This window comes from Pelodiscus sinensis, chromosome 1 (genome assembly GCF_049634645.1).
Source record: "Pelodiscus sinensis isolate JC-2024 chromosome 1, ASM4963464v1, whole genome shotgun sequence".
NCBI classification, from domain to species: domain Eukaryota; kingdom Metazoa; phylum Chordata; order Testudines; family Trionychidae; genus Pelodiscus; species Pelodiscus sinensis.
In genome coordinates, this window is record NC_134711.1 from 24,964,041 (window position 1) to 24,985,837 (window position 21,797).

The 21,797-nt window shown below is 41.8% G+C and overlaps 1 long non-coding RNA gene across 5 annotated transcripts in view; it reads right to left on the bottom strand.

Annotated features, from left to right (window-relative positions):
- The window catches only part of LOC112543784 (uncharacterized), a 66,663-nt gene that overhangs the window by 20,397 nt on the left and 24,469 nt on the right, over positions 1 to 21,797 (bottom strand). For 2 of the 5 annotated variants that reach the window (XR_012898132.1, XR_012898133.1), the window contains exons 2-3: positions 14,328 to 16,434; positions 13,864 to 14,132 (exon numbers count right to left, since the gene is read on the bottom strand). This is a non-coding gene — a long non-coding RNA (uncharacterized LOC112543784). Of the gene's footprint in view, positions 1 to 7,213; positions 14,133 to 14,327; positions 16,435 to 21,797 lie in introns of those variants that run through there. The other 3 variants (XR_012898142.1, XR_012898131.1, XR_012898130.1) reach the window with 3 other exon arrangements.

Consider the following 21,797-nt stretch of genomic DNA (forward strand, 5'->3'; position numbering starts at 1 on the left):
TTCCCAACCCAAATCCCTGCATCTTCTCCTGCACTCCTACCCTAGGTCACAATCCTTCCCAGACCCTGCACTCCCTTCTTCACCCCTTCTCCAGATCAGAATCCTCTCCTGCACCTATACCCTTTGAAACCCTGCACCCCAATCTCTTACCCCAACTCCCTTCTGTACCCAACCTTCATCCCAGCCCCTGTATCTTCTCCATTAATATCAAAGTGTGTGGCCCTTGATCACTTACCAAATCCTTGGAGTGGTCCCATCAAAAATTACTGCCCACCTCTGCCCTAAAATAACAGACTGCATGAACATGACCTATAACATGTTTTAAATGTAGTCCACCTTATTTATTGGGCTAAATGCCTCTCCCAGAGTATTAAATTAGAACATTTAGCACATATTTCTGATAGTGGAATGTGTGTGTATCCCCGTTAAGGTGAAGTGTAAAAATCATGTTAATTATTAACATTAAAGTGATGTGTTAAAACCCTTGATTTCAGTACACCTCTAAAATTGGATATTAAACAATGACTGTTACTGTTAAGTAGATTTACAATCTTATTTTTCTCTATTTGTGGGACATTAGACATTTCTGTGTGTCCAAGAGAAATGAACTGCATTTGGATGGTGTATATATTTGGAATTGCATATACTTTATGCATAGGGAAAAATAATTCCCACTTGTGTCAAATATTAAATAATCATGTGCACAATAGTGAGATAAAAATAAAAGCATGTATCATCATTCTACATGCAAACTTAAAATGGGTTTGAAACTGACTGCCATATCATAATGTGTACAGCACAGTATGCAGTCTTCTGTGGAAGGAGTTTGTGTGTGCAAATGTTCTAAGGAAAAAGTCCTCTAGGAGGTCCCTCTGTTTCAAAGATCAAAACATTGCCTGTTTTAATTCACTGAATTCTCTGCAGTAATATGTCATATTGCTTCTGCTAGCTATAGTTAACAAAAGGATTACTGACGGAAATGGAAAACAGGCGGGGTAATTCCTGAGTCTCATACGTTTTAGCCTCTATCTCAGAAGTTTATCATATTTCACAATAATTTCCATTAATTATAGGAAATTTTTATTCTGACGCCTTGTCTATTTTTTTAATAGAAGAAGCTAGATTATTTGGGGCTCAAAAGCTTGGCATTTGTAAGATAACTTTAAAATGGCGGGTAGATGCAGCAATACCTTAAAGATCTGTTAAAAGCAGAGTTAAAAAGGAAGCCAACTTTTAGTATGATTTAGTCTGGCAACTGTCCAAATTCTGGGCTTTGGCAGACTACTGGTTGGTTATAACAGCAGCCACTTCCTTAGTAGCAACAGGCATATCAACACTATTGTGCATTTCCTGAGGATGAGCTTTTGGGTATTTCAGTCTTGTGGGTAAAAGTTTGAGGCTGCACAACGTTGCCTGCATAGATCTTCCTGATTTAAAACAAAACACCACTGGCACATTAGGGAATTCTTCCATACATATCTAACTCAGAAGAAATGAATCAGGGTATTTTTCTTCCTCCTCTGCCTCTGGGAACTCCAACTCTGACAGCTCCATTCAGTTTTAAGGGAAAAGGCAAGCTTTAGTGAAGTTTGACTCTGAGAGTTCCTCTACAGCTGCAGATGACTTACTCTAGGTCTGGAGAGCCCTTTCAATGAAATTTAGAGAGACATGGTCACCTGCATTTTTTTTAAAAATAACTATTTGCAAAAACACTTTACAACTTTTGATATAGTGCCCTTTAAACAAAACCTTTCTTTCTCTCTTCCTTTCACAATATGGTAATGAGCAGGCCTATCAGCAATACCAGCAAATGTATTGGTGCTTATCTATCCTACCATCCCATCATGCATACTCCTGCCTCTTTGGTAGCAGCAGCGTTCTCAGGGTATGTCTACACTACAGAGTTTAGTTGGAAAAACTACTTTTTCTGACAAAACCTGTGTTAAGTCCACACTGCAGTCATGTTCTTCTGAAAGTAAATTGAAAGAACAGAGGAGTTTTTCTGGTGTTGGTAATCCTCTTTCTACAGGAAGAAGCTTTTTTCTGAAAGAGCTCTCCAAATTAATCAGGAGTCTATAGCTCCTGTCTACTGGCCTCTCTTAAAACTGCAGGTACCCTGGACAAGCCTTGTGGCAGGAAACCAGCCTGAGAGCATAAGAATGGCCATACTGGGTCAGACCAAAGGTCCTTCCAGCCCAGTAGCCTGTCTACCGACAGTGGCCAGTGCCAGGTGTCCCAGAGGGAGTGAATCGAACAGGTAATGATCAAGTGATCTCTCTCCTGCCATCCATCTCTAACCTCTGACAAACAGAGGCTAGGGACACCATTCCTTACCCATACTGACTAATAGCCATTAATGAACTTAACCTCCATGGCTGTGTCTAGACTGGCAAGTTTTTCCACAAAATCATCTGCTTTTGCGGAAAAACTTGCCAGCTGTCTACACTGGCCACTTGAATTTCTGCAAAAGCACTGACAATCTCATTTAAGATTGTCAGTGCTTTTGTGGAAATACTAGGCTGCTTCCGTTCGGGAAAAAGTCTTTTTCCGAAAAACTTATGCGCAAAAGGGCCAGTGTAGACAGCAGAGATATATTTTCCGCAAAAAAGCCCCGATCGCGAAAATGGCGATCGGGGCTTTTTTGCGGGAAAGTGCGTCTAGATTAGCCACAGACTCTTTTCCGCAAAAAGTGCTTTTGCGGAAAAGCGTCCTGCCAATCTAGACGTGCTTTTCCGAAAATGCTTTTAACGGAAAACTTTTCCGTTAAAAGCATTTCCGGAAAATCATGCCAGTGTAGACATAGCCCCTGAATATATCTATTTCTCTTTTAAACCCTTTCATAGTCCTAGCCTTCACAACCTCCTCAGGCAAGGAGTTCCACAGATTGACTATGCGCTATATGAAGAACTTCCTTTTATTTCTTTTAAACCTGCTACCCATTAGTTTAATTTGGTGGCCCCTAGTTCTTATATTATGGGAACAAGTAAATAACTTTTCCTTATTCACTTTCTCCACTTAACCTAGTGACAGATGATATGGGGAAAGCTGAAGTACTCAATGCCTTCTTTGCCTCTGTATTCACGGACAAGGTTGGCTCCTGGACTTCTGCGCTAAGGGATGCAAGATGAGATGAAGATGGACAGCCCATGGTGGGTAAAGAACAGGTTAGGAACTGCTTAGAAAAGCTAAATGTACACAAATCCATGGGTCCGGACTTAATGCATCCGAGGGTACTGAGGGAGTTGGCAACTGTCATTGAGGAGCCTTTGGCCATTATCTTTGAAAAGTCATGGAGATCGGGAGAAATCCCAGATGATTGGAAAAAGGCAAATGTAGTGCCCATCTTCAAAAAAGGGAAGAAGGACGATCCAGGGAACTACAGGCCGGTCAGTCTTACCTCGGTTCCTGGAAAAATCATGGAAGGGATCCTTAAGGAATCCATTTTGAGACACTTGGATGAGAGGAAAGTGATTAGGAATAGTCAGCATGGATTCACAAAGGGCAAGTGTGCCTGACCAATCTGATTAGCTTCTATGATGAGGTAACTGGCTCTGTGGACATGGGAAAGTCAGTGGATGTTATATACCTTGACTTTAGCAAGGCTTTTCATACGGTCTCCCACAATATTCTTGCCAGCAAGTTAAGGGAATGTGGATTGGATAAATGGACGGTAAGATGGATAGAAAGTTGGCTAGAAGGCCGGGCCCAGCGGGTAGTGATCAACGGCTTGATGTCAGAATGGAGGTCGGGTTCTAGGACTGGTTTTGTTCAATATCTTTATTAATGACCTGGATGAGGGGATGGATTGCACCCTCAGCAAGTTTGCAGATGACACTAAGCTAGGGGGAGAGGTAGATACGCTGGAGGGCAGAGATAGGGTCCAGAGTGACTTAGACAAATTGGAGGATTGGGCCACAAGAAATCTGATGAGGTTCAACAAGGACAAGTGTAGAGTCCTGCACTTGGGATGGAAGAATCCCAAGCATAGTTACAAGCTGGGGACCAACCAGCTAAGTAGTAGTTCTGCAGAAAAGGACCTGGGGGTTACAGTGGATGAGAAGCTGGATATGAGTCAACAGTATGCCCTTGTAGCCAAGAAGGCTAATGGCATATTAGGTTGCATTAAGAGGAGTATTCCCAGCAGATCCAGAGATGTCATTATTCCCCTTTATTCGGCATTGGTGAGGCCACATCTGGAGTATTGTGTCCAGTTCTGGGCCCCCCACTACAAAAAGGATGTGGACGCATTGGAGAGGGTCCAGCGGAGGGCAACCAAAATGATTAGGGGGCTGGAGCATATGACCTATGAGGAGAGGCTGAGGGAGTTGGGTCTGTTTAGTCTGGAGAAGCGAAGAGTGAGGGGGGATATGATAGCAGCCTTCAACTTCCTGAAGGGAGGTTCCAAAGAGGATGGAGAGAGGCTGTTCTCAGTAGTGACAGATGGCAGAACAAGGAGCAATGGTCTCAAGTTATGGTGGGAGAGGTCCAGGTTGGATATTAGGAAAAACTATTTCACTAGGAGGGTAGTGAAGCACTGGAATGGGTTACCTAGGGAAGTAGTGGAGTCTCTATCCCTAGAGGTGTTTAAGTTCTGGCTTGACAAAGCCCTGGCCAGGTTGATTTAGATGGGATTGGTCCTGCCTAGAACAGGGGGCTGGACTTGATGACCTTCTGATGTCTCTTCCAGTTCTATGATAAGGGGATGGTTTGATGAGATAACATGATCTTGGTAACTAATTGCCCATTCATTATCAGTGGGAAATAGGTCAATGGAGGGATGATAGGAGTTACTATAGAGAACTTTCTGGTGAGTCTTGCCCACATGCTCAGGGTTTAGCTGATTGCCATATTTGGGGTCAGGAAGAAATTTTCCTCCAGGGTAGATTGGCAGAGACCCTGGAGGTTTTTCGCCTTCCTCTGTAGCATGGGGCACAGATCACAGCTGGAGGATTCTCTGCATCTTGGGACCTTCAAAGTATTTGGTATCAGAGGGGTAGCCGTGTTAGTCTGAATCTGCAAAAGCGACGAGGAGTCCTGTAGCACCTTATAGACTAACTGAAGTGTAGGAGCATAAGCTTTCGTGGGCAAAGACCCACTTCGTCAGATGCATGCATCTGACGAAGTGGGTCTTTGCCCACGAAAGCTTATGCTCCTACACTTCAGTTAGTCTATAAGGTGCCACAGGACTCCTGGTCGCTCTTTCAAAGTATTTGAAGGCTTCAATATCTGAGACATAGGTGAGAGGATTATTCTAGGAGGGGTGGTTGAGATTCTGTGGCCTGCACTGTGCAGGGGGTCAGACTAGATGATCATAATGGTCCCTTCTGACCTTAAAATCTATGAGTCTATGAGTCCACACCACTCATGATTTTATAGATCTCTAGCATATCCCCCCTTAGTCTCCTCTTTTCCAAGCTGAAAAGTCCCAGTCTCTTTAATCTCTCCTCATATAGGACACAGTCCAAACCCCTAATCATTTTAGTTGCCCTTCTCTGAACCTGAGCTGTGAAGACTGAAGCAAAGAATTCATTTAGTTTCTCCACAATGACTTTATCATCTTTAAGTTCTCCTTTTGTATCTCGATCGTCCAGGGGCCCTACTGGTTGTTTAGCAGGCTTCCTGCTTCTGATGTACTTAAACATTTTGTTATTAACTTTTGAGTTTTTGGCTAGCTGTTCTTCAAACTCCTTTTTGGCTTTTCTAATTACATTTTTACACTTAATTTGGCAGTGTTTATGTTCCTTTCTATTTACCTCACTAGGATTTGACTTCCACTTTTTAAAAGATGTCTTTTTTATCTCTCGCTGCTTCTTTTACATGGCTGTTAATCCACAATGGCTTATTTAGTTTTTCTACTATGTTTTAAAATTTGGGGTATACATTTAAGTTGGGCCTCTATGATGATGTCTTTGAAAAGTGTCCATGCAACTTATAGGGATTTTACTGTACCTTTTAATTTCTGTTTAACTAACCTCATTTTTTGCATAGTTCCCCTTTTTGAAATCAAATGCCACAGTGTTGGGCTGCTGAGGTGTTCTTCCCACCACAGGAATGTTAAATGTTATATTATGGTCATTTTTTCCAAGTGGTCCTGTTATAGTTACCTCTTGGACCAGATCCTGCATGCCACTCAGGACTAAATTGAGAATTGCTTCTCCCCTTGTGGGCAGGGCAAGCCTGAGCCATTTTGGTGCCCTGGGCCCGGGTGTGCGGCACCACCCCTGGGCGTACAGTGCATGCGCGGACCTGCCCCTGGGGCATGGGCCCGCGGCCTGGCCCTCAGCCCGGGGCCTACCCCCAGGGTGCTACCCAGCCCGGTCTGGCTATTGCTGCTGCCACACACGCTGGGCCATGCAGGGCCCCACAGTCATCGGGGGAAGGACGCTGCTGGCCAGCGCTGTGGGAGGCGGGTGCGAGGCACCTGATAGCAGCTATAAGAGACGCTGTGCACCCCTTACAGCTGCCATCAGGCGCCCCCCATCAGTTGGCACCCCGGGCAGCTGCCCGGCTCACCCACCCCTCAGTCCTGCCCTACTTGTGGGTTCCTGTACTAGCTACTCCAGTCATTTAAGGTATCAAGAAATTTTCATCTCTGCATCTTGTCCTGAGGTGACATGTACCCAGTCAATATGGGGATAGTTGAAATCCCCCACTATTACTGAGTTCTTCATTTTGATAGCCTCTCTAATCTCCCTTAGCATTTCATTGTCACTATTACTGTCCTAGTCAGGTGGTCAATAATAGATCCCTACTGTTATATTCTTATTAGAGCAGAGAATTACTATCCATAGCGATTCTACTAAGCATGTTGATTCAAGATTTTTACTTCATTTGATTCTAAATTTATTTCACATACAGTGCCAGAGGACCTTGTTGGGAAGAGTTACTGGGGTCCTTGAGAGAACCTCTCCCTGAGAGCCTCCTGGATGTGCACCCTGGCCTGATGGGCCTAGCAGATGGCAGCTATCCACAGCTGCTGGAAGGCTCATCCCTCGTGGCTGGAATCTGCCCCCCACTGCAAGAAGGCGGCCTCTTCTTTCAATGTTGTGTTCCTCCACATCGAGGCGGGTCAGCAGGCACCTCAAAGACACCTAAGGTGGCCGAAGGCGCAGTCCACTTGGATCCTGGCCCAGTTCAGGTGGGCATTAAATTGGCCCCTGCTGGACGCGCTCTTTCAAAAAAGTGCATTGCTTTTTTGATGTGCTTGTGTGTGGATGTGCTCTTGCACAAGTTTTTTCAGATGATCTCTTCCAAAAGAAGCTTCTTCTGAAAGAAGCCTATAATCTAAATGTAGCCTCAGATTCTAAACTCCTTCCTGAGATATATCAAATAATCAAAGGGGAAATCTCTCCTTCCTGCTGCCTTACTTCCATTGTTTCCCCTCTCCCTAAAGAGATTTGACGAAGAACAAAGGGGTGCTTTCCTAACAACCCTCCCAAAGCTCCCATTTTCGTCTGATTCTGTACAAAAGCTTCAGGGGGTAGCTGAGTTAGTCTGTAACTGGAAAAACTTAAAAAACAATGGATAGTCTAGCAAGAAGTGGGTTGTGCCCATGAAAGCTCATACCAGCTTTGTTTTTGTTAGTCTTTAATGTGCTGCTAGTCTATTCATTGTGGGTTTTTTTTTTGTTCTGTACAGCTCTGAGGGAAGCTGGGGCTCCCTGTTCTAGGCTTCCATTGCTTCCTAGCTCTGTACAGGTGTCCGCAACTTCCTGATCCCGCCTTGGTTTCATTGCTCCACAGATCCATGTAGCAATTATGGAGTAACAAACAGGTTTGTGAATGACAAGTTTCCCTTGCCGGTCCCCTTGTTCTTGCTGCTCCCTAGCTAAAAAAAGAGACTTTGTGGACCTAACACTCATACAGCAGTTAGCCTGCTGCTGGGATGGAGGTAAAGGCATCTTGCTAGGGTTTGGGATGAACATAGCTTCCCCTGAATAGTGCACGAAACAAGATGTACACCCATACGTGCACAAAACAGCGAACAAGTAAAGTAACTTGCTTCACTTATGTCTTCTAGTTTAAGTAATCGCTGGTAGGACTTTTTTAGAGCTATGGTTTCAGGCTGTCTATAGCTTCAGGCAGAGATTAGTGCTTTGATGCTCATAATTCAATATAAACATATTTAAATCCCAAAGGAGGCTGAACATTAACAAAATTATGCCTACATTAAATGTATGCAATCTACTTATTTTAAGTTGTGCACTATGGTGAAGACGTTTTAGAAAGCAAATATAATTAATTGTGAATTCAGGGTGAAGCTTTAAATAGCTTTCTATTTGAAATAAATATTGGAATCCATATCCTTTAGAATAAGCTTCAGCATCAAATGGCATGAAATAGTCATAGCAGTTAATGGTTCAACAGTGGAATAAATTGCCTAGGGAAACTCCATCACAGGAGATATTTAAGAGCATGTTAGATAGACATCTATCAGGGCTGATCTATATCAGTGTTTCTCAACTTTTTTTTTTTTAAAGTACCCCCTTTAAAAAAAATTAAACTGTACCTACAGTTTTCAGGCATACACTTTTTTTCTACCATTGCAACACATTTGTTTAAACAACAATCGTAGCCAGGCAGGCGATGAAATTTTTTAGTATAAAAAGTACAAAAATAATAAAGTGCTGTAAAACTTACAACAAAAATTGTTTTCTCCAAATTTCAGTTGTGTTGAAGTACTCCCCAGACTTCTCTTGAGTATTCTTAAGGGTACTCGTACCACTGGTTGAGAAACACTAATCTAGATGGTGCTTGGTCCTGCCATGAGGGCAGGGGACTGGGATGATCTCTTGAGGTCCCTTGCAGTTCTAGTATTCTATGATTCTAAGATAATTTTATTGAATGTTCCGCAAGCCCAGTTAGAAGGCAAGATTTTCTTTTCACTTACTGCTGCTTTATACAAACAAAAGTGGAAGATTAAACCCACTAAATGTGAAACTCCTGCTTAAAACAATGAAGATTCCTGATGAATGTTCCCTCCAATATTTTCCACCCATGAGCAGATTTTTTCCATCCATGTGTGGAATAAATTTTATTTGTACCAAAGCATGTGCAAATGTTCACCATTGGTCTTAACTAAAAGCCCAGCTGTGTAGCTCTGCTAATCACATGGCAGCATTTGAATCTGAGAGGCTGCACAAATGCACAGCTTAGCAATTACTATCAGCCCATAATTGAGGTTTTGTAAGTTCTCCAAATTCTAAATATTTTAACCCTCCCTCCACAAAACCCCCAAATTTATTTACCAAATGAAACAGTTTATCAGAATGTAAAGTAAACCAATGCTGTGCTTCAGCTGCTGAAGAAAGTGCACAAATTTAATTAAGTCCAAACTTCCTGTGACTTCATTGGGAACTGGATTGGGCACCCAGTTCCCAGTGCTGTTCTTGTAGCCTCATTGACACTTGTCCACAAACAAAAATCATGACCTTGGCTTGTGTTCCTGGGTAAATTTATTAATAGTTGGCACTTAGTGATGTGCATCTTCAAAGCATGGTACAAACAATGACTAATTACAATGTATTATTACAGGTGCATCAAAACATTAAGCGTTAAGTAAATAAAATAATTTACAAAGTTTTGTGCCTTAATGGCAGCAGTCTGCATCGTATTCAATATAGCTGTGTATGCAATACTCATGACCAGAGTAGTACCTGAACTCTAGCAGACTATTCCCTTAGTTCTTATTTTTCCGACAAGTGGAATGAATTTTCTTATGTGCACCTATGTGGAGGTGATGTTTGACAGTATTGGTGCACATAAAATTAATTTGGAGGTAATGGGGCCAAGGCATTCTGAGTATGGTAGTTGAAGAAAAATGCAGGACAATGTAGCACTTTAAAGACTAACAAGATGGTTTATTAGATGATGAGCTTTCGTGGGCCAGACCCACTTCCTCAGATCAAATAGTGGAAGAAAGTAGTCACAACCATATATACCAAAGGATACAATTAAAAAAATGAACAAATATGAAAAGGACAAATCACATTGCAGAACAGAAGGGGGATGCGGGGGGGGGGGGAGGAGGGGGAGGAAGGAAGGTAAGGGTCTGTGAATTGATGATATTAAAGGTAGGGAGAGTGGGATGTTTGTGAGTTAATGGTATTACAGGTGATAATTGGGGAAACTGTCTTGGTAATGGGTGAGATAGTTCAAATTCTTGTTAAGTCCTTGTTGGCAAGTGTCGAATTTTAACATGAATGACAGTTCAGAGGATTCCCTTTCAAGTGCAGATGTAAAAGGTCTTTGTAGCAGAATGCAGGTGGCTAAGTCATTTAGAGAGTGTCCTTTCTGGTTAAAGTGGCAAGAAACTGTTTTCTCTTTGTGATCTTGTCTGATATCTGTTTTGTGGGCATTAATCCTTTGGCAAAGTGTCTGAGATGTTTGTCCAATGAGTATGGTAGGGGACTCAGGGCGGGGGCAAAAGGTTATGATGCAGCGTGAGGCCTCCAGATGGGGGTGGGTGGGCTCTAGGGTGGATGAGGGTTTGGAATACAGGAAGGGGACTCCAGGTTTGGGGGTGGGCTTTGGGTTGGTGTGTAGGAGGAGGGGGAGTACAAGCTCTGGGCTGGGGATATGGGCAGCAAGGTGCAGGAGAGTGCTCAGGCTGTAGGGGCTCAAGATGGAACAGAGGGGTAGGGCTCATAATTACCTGGGAAGCTCCCTACTGGGGATGGCAAGAGGTGGGCCCTTTCCCCCAGGTGTGGCAGGTCCATATTGGAGCCGGCAGGGAGCAACACTCATCCCCCACCCAGCTTCAGGGCTTGGGAATTCTCTCTCTACATGCTGCAGCCCTGAGCCTCTGCATGGGGGATTATGGGAAGCTGTGCAACCATGCAGCTTAGAGAGAACTTAGTTGGGAACCATGCACACAGGGGATTCAGCCAGGGCAGAAACAATGTATTTGCTTTTTCACCATCCCCCCCCCAGGCGGAGACAAGTGTGCAAAGGAACATTTTGGTTTTGAATTTTGATAATATGTATTATATACATATGAAGCTCTCATCTCCCCCAGCAAAAGCACACAGTTGGGGTTATCCCCCTGCAGAGCAACACAGATTCTGAATCAATTCAGCTCCGGGAAAGCTCTGCTGTGAGGGCTCAGCATCCAGGAAACCAATCCCCCCAAATCCATCTTAAACTGTGTAAAAGTTTTACACAAACAGAAGTGTTTTATTAAATATAAAAAGTAGGATTTAAGTGGTTTCAATGAAATCAATCAGCTCAAGATAAGTCACTAAGCTAAAATAAACAAAAAGCGCCAGCTAGTCCTAATCCACTAAGAAACTTGTTACATACAATTTTTTTACCCTAAACAGTTCTTCTAAACATCCCTTTTCACAATCTAAGCAGTCTCCTAGTTTGATCCTGATCTTTTCCCTGTTTAATCTTAGATGTTTCCAGTAAGCAACTTAGATGGTAAGATAAGAGTTCCCCTGGCACCTGCCCCTATTGTGTGACCCCCACCCTTTATATAGATATATCCCTTTTGATCAAAGCAGGAAATCTTTGTACTCAGGTCAGACTTCTCACCTTGAGTGAAGAGTACAAGATACAAAATGGGTTTCAGCATCACGTGATCTGGTCTTTCTGGAACCAACCACTGTTTGGGCTTATAGGACAAAAAACTATTTACAGGTCATTGTTTTGAGTACAGAGCCATTATGGTTCAGGTGCATCACTAATGGCCCTCATAAGCACATTCGGAATTATAAACAGATTCACACTTCATATTTCTAACTTCACAAACAAGAATGATATATGCATAAAAATAAGATATATAGATTCAGCAGATTGTGATGTTCTTATGTAAAATTGGTATGTTAAGTATTGTGTCTAAACATCCTTGATTTATGAAAATTGGCTTCTGAATATGCATAAATAGTGGAGGGGTGACACTTAGTATCAGTATGGAACTGTCTTTCCTCTTGTGGGTTCCAGAACTAGCTGTTCCAAGAAACAGTCATTTCATCTGTCAAGAAACTTTATCTCTGCATCCCATCCTGATGTAGCACATACCCAGTCAATATGTGGATAGCTGAAGACCCCCATTATTATTTTTTATTTTTGTAGCCTCTAATCCCCTTGGGCATTTCACAGCCACTATCACCATTCCTACTGCTATGTTCTTATTAGAGTAGCAGTTCTAAGTGGATCAGGACCTAAAGTGGATCATAAATCCCTTTGAATGGGGTCACTAGGGTTGGCTTAGACTTGCTGGGGTCTGGAGCTGAATCCTGAGACCTACTTTCTGGTCTATGCTACAAGCCTTTATTTTGAAATAATGTTGAGCTGGAGGACTTCTTACTCCAAATCATGGTAACCCTCATTTCACAAGGAGTAAGGGAAGTCGAAGGAAGAGCATTCTTCCTTCGGCTTCCTGCTGTGCATAGATGGCACCAAAAGCCTAAGCTATTTTGACTTAATCTACATAATTGACATAGCTGAAGTTGCATAGCTTAAACTGATTTCAGCCCTGCTGCGTAGACATGCCCTTACAGACCTACCATCTAAGCACCATATGTTTTGGGACCGCTGAACTGTCAGGAGCTGGGTGCTAAAGCTGGGTGCCCTTCAGATGACTGCTGGAAGAGACTACAGCTTAACAATTCTTTTGGCAGCCTGGAGCTCACCTTTGTTGAAACTGCCTGAATCAGTTTAAACAACAAAAAACAGATAAGCAAAGCAGGTAACAATCTGTACTATACCATCTTTGTCGTTATTCCTTGTAAACCAAGAAGAAAATTGTGCTATTGATGCTTACCCACACAATTGCTGATTTTTCTTTTTCTGTTGTATGAGAAAATTAAAAGCAATATCTCACTCCTAAGTAATATTGTTCAAAAAGATAGGATTAAAATAAACAAAAGCAGCAAAATGTGAATCATCTCATGGATATTACTGCTTGTATTGGGCTGGAGAACAATTATTTTCAGTGGGATTGCTTACTGAATAAAGTACCACTTGGTGTATGTCAGGGTGGGGAACCAAAGGCCCAGGGGCCAGCTTGCCTGGATCTGGTCCCACCCTAGCATTGGGGAGCACGGGCTGGAGCACACAAACTACTAGCCTGGGCCCCATTAGGATCTGGTGTGTGAGGGGAAGATCTTTCTCCTTCTCAGCTGGGTGGCCGCTTTAGTGAGGATTTGAGATTTTATTTCTCACTTGTATGTGACTCCAACTGATTTTTCCATGGGTCAGTAGCCTCTGACTCAAAAAAAGGTTCCCTACCCATGGCGTAAGTAAAAGTGACTGAATCAAATCCACTGATATCCAGCCTCATATTCTCTAAATGCCTGGCCTGCTTTACACGATAGTAACAAAGCAGCAATAGCGCAGTAATTGGGAAAATGAGACAATTGTGTTTAGGAGTCTGAATTTTTTTTTCTTTAACTTTGTCAAACTCAATTTTTCTCATTGACTCAGCTGAAATATATCTATATAAATATAAAAATAAAATTGTCATTCTCTAAGGGTACTCTAGACAGTGGGGCTAAATAGCTACCCCTCGTCTTCAAAGAGCACCTGTTAGTCTGAAATATTTTTCTAAAGAAGAGGCACACTATTCTGGCATCCCTATGACCCTCATTCCACAAGGGTTAAGATGTATCTCAAAATAGTGTATTTCAAAATTTGGCACTGTGGAGACACGCCATATTTCTAAATAACTTATTTTGAAATACAATCAAAATAAGATACGCAATTTGCATAGCACAAATTGCATATCTTATTTTGAGATTAGGGTGCTGTATAGCTGCACCCATAGTGTATATACAGTTAATTCCACTGTTGAATTACCAAGAACAAACATTCTAAGATATTTAGAATGGAAGCACAGTTATACTGTATTCAAAAGGCTCACTTCTGGAGTATGCTGAGTTTCCTTCAGTTTCCATGAACCTCCATGGGGGCAGAGTGTTGCAGGACTGAGAATTATTTCAGTTGCTGAAGTTCCTCTGTATTAATAGTTTCCATATTCCACTCTTTCCGTACTTAAGATCAGAATGCATGTAGAAAGCACAAAGTAATCAAAGAGAACAATGGAGAGTCCTGTGAATTGCTTCTTGGTACAGGATGTAGGGCGGAGTCCTACTGAGCTTGTGTAATCCATCTGGAAGTCGAAACCACAGTCTAAAAAACAAGCTTTTTGTTAATGGATAGGTCACACAATAAGGAGGCCATCACATCTTTTTAGTGAAATACAACCATAAACTGTCAGAAAAAAAGTATGTTTTAAGCAATTTTTAAAAATTGCTTAAGATCTGAAATGTTTAGTCTATTGCTAGCATCAATTGCATGAAAACAAGACCTCCTTTAAGACTTCACCTGCTTTTGCTGCATATTCTTACTGAAGTTTAAATTGCTTGCTTCTGTGATCAATTAGTTGCTGAAGAGATGCTTTTGGTATCCAAGAACATTTCTGTTACAATCTGTCCCTAGCTGTTTGAGATAGTACTGTATTGTATGTGTGTTACAGAAACTGTACGATGGTATTTCTTCTAAAGTAAAAAAAATACTGCAGTCAGTAACAGCACTCAGATTGTATTAAAGAACATTTTAAATAGCTGCTTTCATACAATCCATCAGGGTGGGCAATTCCGGCCCATAGGCCGGATCTGGGCTGCTAGTCCCTGGTGGGCCCCTACTTCCATGTTTACCTGTGCCTCTGTAGGTTATTGGAGAATCACAGCTCTTGTTGACTGCAAATTGCCATTTGCAGCCAATATGAGCGGTGGGAAGTGGCATCCTGGTTCATGATGCTTCCCGTTGCTCAAATTGGCCACAGTGATTCGTGGCCAACTAGAGCGGTGATCCTCCAAAACCTGTGGAGGCACAGGTAACCGTGGCAGCAGCCCACCAAGGACTAACCCTGCGGGCTGCCGTTTTTTATTGCCCACCCGATTAGAGAGAGAGAGAGAGAGAACTAGATTTACCCAGTGTTGCCAGGGTACTTTAAAGCAAGTGGCTGGCAGTGTGTGAGGCAGTGCAGGAATCAGGGACAAGCCACAAGCTGGAGGTTTTGGGGGGAGGGGTGCGCAAGAGTGAGAATGGGGGGGGGGGGAAATGAGATCTCAGGGTAGGGAGATTTAATCTAATGGAGCCTTTTCTTTCTCTCCCAGTCCATCCCCCTCCTCCAGGTCTTCTGTCTCGCCCTTCTGGCTGTCAGGGGCCTTTTCTCTCCTCTGCCCCCCCCCCCCCACCCACCCAAAAGCCAGGTTGCAGCCAAGAGCCAGGTTGGGGGAAAAGGGTTTGGAGCATAGGGGCTATTTATCCAGTCTGGTGGCAGGCACGATTGTGGAGTCCTAGCCCTGCTGGCAACACTCTTGGTGATGTGACTGCCCCCACTAACCACTCAGTATCATGTCTCTCCTCTTTCTGCCCTCTGCCTTTCCATGTTATGAAAAATAGTCCCATTCACAGCACTTCCTGTTTCCTTGGCACAACCAAACACTGACCTTGCTGCTTTAAGTCAGGACAAGAGGAAGTTGCATATCAAATTTGGTGGTCCTAGCTCTTCCTGTTTAGGAGTTCTTGAACAAATGGACTCAGATGGATGGACAGACGCACATTTCTAAAATATGTAGTAAGAAATCACCAAAAATGATTTATTTTGTAATTAAAGATTTGTAGTGCTTTAAATTCACTATAATTTTCACTGGTAGGTGAGTTTAATTTTGAGTCTTTCATATAATGGTATTTGTCCAGGCTCACAACTTTCTGAATAATTCTACTTTGGAACTCTGTTCTGTTCCAAGAAGTGATTTTTAAAGGTTAGAGAGAAAAATGTCAGCTATTTATTATCAGTATCATTCCTAATTGTGTAGTTAGTTGAGAAGAAAAACCACCTTTCTAGCATGGTAAGATCTATTTTTTCCTTAACAATAATTTTTTTTAAATGTCTGAGGAACACCTCAAAGTTTGTGATCCTTTAAAAATAAAGTTTGATTAGCATATGCACTACCCCAGTGGTTCTCAAACTGTAGGTTAGGAAGCAAAAATGAGGCTGTTCTAATGGGGGCTGGGAGTCATCAGTTAGCCCCAGTGCAGGCCTGGGAGCCGCTCCAGCCAAGCTGGAGCAGTCCCCTGCCCAGACACTGCTTAGTCGGTTAACCGGTTAAACATTAGGTTAAACTGGGTAATTGTTAGGTTAACTGATTAACCAGAATTTTACATCCCTAAGTTACAATTCAATAGGTGATTTTCTTCCCTCACAGATAGTACTGAACCAGTGCATGAGTACAATATTAGCTACTTGAGATGCTGGCTTTATGATTAAATGCAAAATTTTTGGCCCCATACTGGTACATAGAAGCAGAGAACAGACCACTGGATTGCAACTCACAAGAACAGGGCTCTATTTCCAAGTAGGCCACTGACCTACAGGGTGACACCGGGCAAGTCACTTCATCTTCCTGTGCATCCATTTCTCTATCTGTAAAATGGGGAGAATGATTTTTACCTCTCTCATAAAAGACTTGAGATTTATAGATAAAAAGCACTATAAAAACTAATGATTATTTCATAAGCTCTTTATTAAATAGAATCAATTGTTCTGGCCAAATTCCAACCTATAGTCTGTCTCTTTGCTAACAGAGGCATGTAAATTAGACTACTCGACATAGTCAATGAAGCAGGGATTTAAATATCCCTGGCTTCATTAAAATAAAAATGGCCACCGCGCTGTGCCGGCTCAGCTGATCGTTGGCACAGCGCGTGAGTTGAGACACGGATTGGTCAACAGGGGACGCCTTTGTTGACCGCTCCTTTATGCCTCGTGGAACGAGATTTACAGGAGCGGTCAACAAAGGCTTCCCGTTGCCTGATCTGCATCTTGACTCACGCACTGTGCCGACAATCAGCTGAGCCGGCACAGCGCGGTGGCCATTTTTATTTTAATGAAGCTGAGGATATTTAAATCCCTGCTTCATTGACTATGTCGGGTAGTCTAATTTACATGCCTCTGTCAGAGGCATGTAGTCTAGACATACCCTTAAAGTCTCCCTACAGTTTCATTTGGACATGATTCTTTTCTAAACTGCTATGTGCTGTTAAACAGCTGAAACATTTCACCCCCAAGGTGGCTGTACTGCAGCAACTGGTGAAATGATTCTCCTCTATGGATTGAGTTATTTTGAAATCTTTATGCATGAAAGGACTATTGTTAATGCAATTCACTTTCACTTACATTAGCAGGAATAAAGCAGAACTTTTCAGCGTGCATGTGACTCTACACAAGATTTATGGCAGTTATGCTAGCACATGTAGAAAAGACTGTACATAACAAAGTTTGGCCTGGTGTGAGATATGAATCAACTCCCAGCCAAAAAGAATAATGAAAAACAGAGCTTTGTTGACATCACAAACCACAAACAAAATTAATTCCATGCAGCTTACTTCTATTTTTAATTGTCTGAATATTGTGTTTAAACTTCTACCACTTCAGAATGTTTTAATTTTAAACAATCCCACTTTTAGCATTATTGGTAACTCAAAAATACTACAATTACAATAAAAATTAGCTATAAAAGTAAACCTAACTGCATCCGTAAGTTTATTGTTTTAACTGATCAAGATCATTCTAGAAAACATCTATTGTGTCTTGTGTTTTAAAAATGAGTTTGCCAAGTCAATTTTACTAATCTCTACTTATATTACATTAAAAAAACAATGTTAAGTTTGCATGGTCAAGCATTCATATGTTAGGAAATGCCAGAATTAAGATTGCCTGTGTAACTTTAACATGGCCCTCGGTGCATTTATACAATGAGGATACAATCTTTAATTACACGATCACATACTATTTTCCCTCACAGGACCTGAGACTTACTCAGTGCACCAGATTGTATTCACTTAATGAGCACCTATATTCAATATTTTGTTTTATTCTCATTGTTCATAGACTCAGACTTTAAGGTCAGAAGGGACCATTTTGATCATCTAGTCTGACCCCCTGCACAATGCAGGCCACAGAATCTCACCCACCCACCCACTGCTAGAATAATCCTCTCACCTATCTCAGATATTGAAGTCCTTGAAACGATGGTTCAAAGACCCCAAGATGCAGAGAATCCTCCCGCTAGTGACTCATGCCCCATGCTACAGAGGAAGGTGAAAAACCTCTAGGGCCTCTGCCAATCTACCCTGGAGGAAAATTCCTTCCCGACCCCAAATATGGCGATCAGCTGAACCCTGAGCATGTGGGCAAGACTCACGAGCCATACACCCAGAAAAAAGCTCTATAGCAACTCCTATCTTCCCACCATTGGCCTATTTACCACTGATAGTGAAAAGTCAATTATTGCCAAGATCATGTTACCTCATCAAACCATCCCCTTCATAAAACCATCTAGCTTTATCTTGAAGCCAGATAGGTCTTTTGCCCCCACTACTTCCCTTAGAAGGCTGTTCCAGAACTTCACTCCTCTGATGGTTAGAAACCTTCGCCTAATTTCGAGTCTAAACTTCCTAATAGCCAGCTTATATCCATTTGTTCTTGTGTCCACATTAGTACTGAGCTTAACTAATTCCTCTCCCTCCCTGGCATTTATCCCTCTAATATATTTAAAGAGAGCAATCATATCTCCCCTCCGCCTTCTTTTGGTTAAGGTAAACAAGCCAAGCTCCTTGAGTCTCCTTTCATAAGACAGGTTTTCCATTCCTCGGATCATCCTAGTGGCCCTTCTTTGTACCTGTTCCAGTTTGAATTCATCCTTTTAAAACATGGGAGACCAAAACAGCACATAGTATTCCAAATGAGGTCTCACCAATGCCTTGTATAATGGCACTAACACCTCCTTATCCCTACTGGAAATACATCTAATGCATCCCAAGACCGCATTAGCCTTTTTCACAGCCATGTCACAATGGTGGCTCAGTCATCCTGTGATCAACCAGGACTCCGAGGTCCTTCTATTCTGTTACTTCCAACTGATGTGTCCCCAGCTTATAACTAAAATTCTTGTTATTAATCCCTAAATGCATAATCTTACGCTTCTATTAAATTTCATCCTATTACTATTACTCCAATTTACAAGATCATCCAGATCTTCCTGTACGATTTCCCGATCTTTTTCTGAATTGGCAATGCCTCCCAACTTTGTCATCCGCAAACTTTATTAGCACAATCCCACTTTTAGTGCCTAGGTCAGTAATAAAAAGATTAAATAATTATGGTCCTAGAACTGATCCCTGAGGAATTCCACTAGTAACCTCTCTCCAGCCTGACAGTTCACCTTTCAGTATGACTCACTGTAGTCTCCCCTTTAACCAGTTCCTTATCCACCTTTCAATTTTCATATTGATCCCCATCTTTTCCAGTTTAACCAATAATTCCCCATGTGGTACTGTATCAAATGCCTTACTGAAATCAAGGTAGATTAGATCCACTGCATTTCCTTTATCTAAAAAATATGTTACTTTCTCAAAGAAGGAGATCAGGTTGGTTTGGCACAATCTACCTTTTGTAAAACTATGTTGTAATTTGTCCCAATTGCCATTAACCTCAATGTCGTCCCTAACTACTTTCTCCTTCAACATTTTTTCCAAGACTTTGCATACTACAGATGTCAAACTAACAGGTCTGTAGTTACCCGGGTCACTTTCTCCCCCCCCCCTTCTTAAAAATAGGAACTATATTAGCAATTCTCCAGTCGAATGGTACAACCCCTGAGTTTAGAGATTCATTACAAAATTTTGCTAATGGACTTGCAATTTCATGTGCCAGTTCCTTTACTATTCTTGGATGAAGATTATCTGGGCCCCCTGATTTACTCCCATTAAGATGTTCGAGTTTGGCTTCTACCTCGGATTTGGTAATATCTGTCTCCATATCCTTATTCCCATTTGTTATGTTGCCATTATCCCTAAGCTCTTCATTAGCCTCATTAGATACTGAAGCAAAGTATTTTAGATATTGGGCCATGCCTGGATTATCCTTAACCTCCACTCCATCCTCAGTGATTAGCGGTCCCACTTCCTTTTTTTTGCTTTCTTCTTATTTATATGGCTATAAAACCTTTTACTATTGGTTTTAATTCCCTTTGCAAGGTCCAAATCAACATGACTTTTAGCCTGTCTCACTTTGTCCCTACATGCTCGAACCTCAATAAGGTAGCTTTCTTTGCTGATCCCTCCCATCTTCCACTCCTTATATGTTTTCTGCTTTTTCTTAATCACCTCCCTGAGATTCCTGCCCATCCAACTTGGTCTAAAACTCCTACCTATACATTTTTTCCCCTCTTTCTTGGGATAAAGTTGCAGAAGCTGTCTGAAGCATGTAACTTAAAATAATCCCAGACCTCCTCCACTTTTAGATCTATGAATTCTTTAGTCCAATCCACTTCCCTAACTAATTTCCTTAATTTATTAAAATTAGCCCTTTTGAAATCGAAAATCGTACTCTCAGATTTATTTTTGTTTATCCTTCCATTTAGTCTGAAGTGAATTATCTCATGATCGCTCGAGCCAAGGTTGTCCCCTACAACCACCATTTCTTCTATGAGGTCCTCGCTACTCACCAAAACCAAATCTAAAATGGCTTCCCCCCTTGTTGGTTCAACAACTACTTGATGAAGGAATTCATCAGCTATCACATCTAGGAAAATCTGAGCCCTATAATTATTACTACCCGTATTTGTTCTCCAGTCTATATCTGGAAAGCTGAAGTCTCCCATGATTACACAGTTTCCATTAGTATTTACTTCTTTAAAAACATTAAAGAGGTCTCTATTCATATCCTAATTGGATCCTGGTGGTCTGTAATACACCCTAAGCACTATCCCAGGGGAGGATCTGATAGTTTTCTTTCCCAATGTGATTTCTGCCCAAACAGACTCGGTCTTCTCCATTCCTTCACTTTAATTCTTTGCAACTTACCTCATCATTGATATACAATGCTACTCTACCAACTTTACCTTTATTTCTGTTTTTCCTAAACAGCACATACCCTTCAATATCTGTACTCCAGTCATGCCTAGTATTCCACCTAGTTTCTGTTATTCAATGTATGGTCCTAGACCTTATTTACTGCACACTATTCTAACCCTGCTCTGAAAACTGAATTACGAATGTACTCAAGAACCTCTCCTATGGAGCCCATCAGTACAGTATCCAAGTGTGTCACAAATACCTTTACAAAACCTGTCAAAGTGAGGCAATTTTATTCCCGTTTGATGGGATGGATGTGGAGGCTCAGAGGAATTAAGGTCAACAGCATCCACTAATTTTGGGTGCCCAATTTGAGAAATCCAGAACCTGATCAGTGTACTAGCCATCATATAGCACTTTACATATTCAAGCACAGTTCCCATTGACTTCAGCTGGAGCTGTGATTTTACAGTACTTGTGCAAATCTTGCCCCAGAATCTCAAATTGGGCACCAAGAAAATGAATAGTTAGTAACCATGTGTGATATTAAACACAGACACTAAATTTTTTTTTTTTTTTTTTAATAAACACAGAAACTTTGTGGTAAAGACAGGAATAAAATACAATTCTCCAAACCAGAATTCAACTCCTTAGCCATGGGACCTTCTTTTCAGTTCCATCAATCTTCTGCCTCATTATTATACCTTCCAGGTTCTGCAACAAGTGAGTTGGGGTACTACAGATAGCAGAACTTTTCTGCACAAGTCAGATTCATCTCCAACCCACCCTTTGCACACGAGGCAAGGGCCTCAGGGAAAACAGTAGGTCATCATGCAATTAAAAATTGTAGTGGGAGAGGGGGATATGGTCACAAATTAAGGTTCCACTGGTAATCTTCATTTCCTAACTTTTTAGTGCTTAACTTTGCAG